Here is a 1,273-nt window from a genome sequence, read left to right on the forward strand (position 1 = left end):
TATTATGCCTTTCCTAATTTTATACTATGCAGTGTTCCCTTGCTCTGCCCAGACAGCAGCTTCTTTGTCTAGGGATAGGTTTTGTATAAGCAAAATGAAGTGTTCCTGAGATTCCTATTTTTCTCAATGTCAGCCATAACTTGTTATGATCCACACAGTCAGATGCCTTTGTATTGTCAATAAAGCACAAATAGACAGTCTGTTATTTCTTATTTTTCAGGATCCATCTAACATCGACAATGATATCCCTGGTGCAGTGACCTCTTCTAAACCTCGCTTGAATGTCTGGTGGCTCTCTATCATTGTATTGCCCTAGCCATATTGGATGATCTTAAGCAACATTTTTGCTTGCATATAATACTAATGATATTGTTCAATAGTTTCCACATTCTGTTGGATCACCTTTCTTGGGAATGGGAACAAATAAGGATCTCTTCCAGTCAGTTGGACAGGTAGCTGTCCTCCAGATTTCCTATCATACTTTTGTGAGTGTGTCCAAGGGCTGAATCAGTTAATTGAAACATGTCAATCAATAATCCATCGACTCCTGGGGCCTTTTTTTTTTTGCCAATGTCTTCAGTGCAGCTTGAACTTCTTCCTTTGTTACCATAGACTCTTATTCTTAGGACATTTCCTGAAATATGTCGTTGTTAACCAGTTCTATTTGGTACAGTGATTCTCTGTATTTGTATTCCTTTCATCTTCTTTTGATGCTTCCTAAAACATTTAGGATTTTGCCCATAGCATCTCTCAGTATATTAACTCGAGGCTTGAATTTGCTTTTCAATTCTTTCAATTTTAGAACTGCCAAGAGAGATCTTCCTTTTTAGTCTCGAGTTCCAGCTCTTTGCACATTCCGTTACAATACTTTTCTTTGTCTTTTTGAGCTACCCTTTGAAATCTTCTGTGCATTTCTTTCATTTCAGCATTTCTAGCCTTTGTTTTGATTCTCAGTGTGTAATGCAATTTTTAGAGCCTCTCCTGACATCCATTTTGGTCTATTCTCTTTCCTCTGTCCTTGTAATGACATTTTCCTCTGTCTTTGTAACGACTATTGTTGATACCATTGATGTCATCCCATAACTCATCTGGTCTTCTGTCATTAGTGTTTAGTGTCTCAACCCCATTCTGGAGGTGATTTTTTTTTTTAATTATCAATTTCAGTGAAAATTTACAGACTTTGGATTTCCATTCACTGTTGCACTTTTCTCCCCTACCAACCCTTCCCCCTAGTACACTACCCTCTTGGAAAAGTAAAAGAAAAATTCTTTCA

This window comes from Elephantulus edwardii, unplaced genomic scaffold (genome assembly GCF_000299155.1).
Source record: "Elephantulus edwardii isolate Elephantulus edwardi_28Jun2011 unplaced genomic scaffold, EleEdw1.0 scaffold00045, whole genome shotgun sequence".
In the NCBI taxonomy this organism is placed as follows: Eukaryota; Metazoa; Chordata; class Mammalia; order Macroscelidea; family Macroscelididae; genus Elephantulus; species Elephantulus edwardii.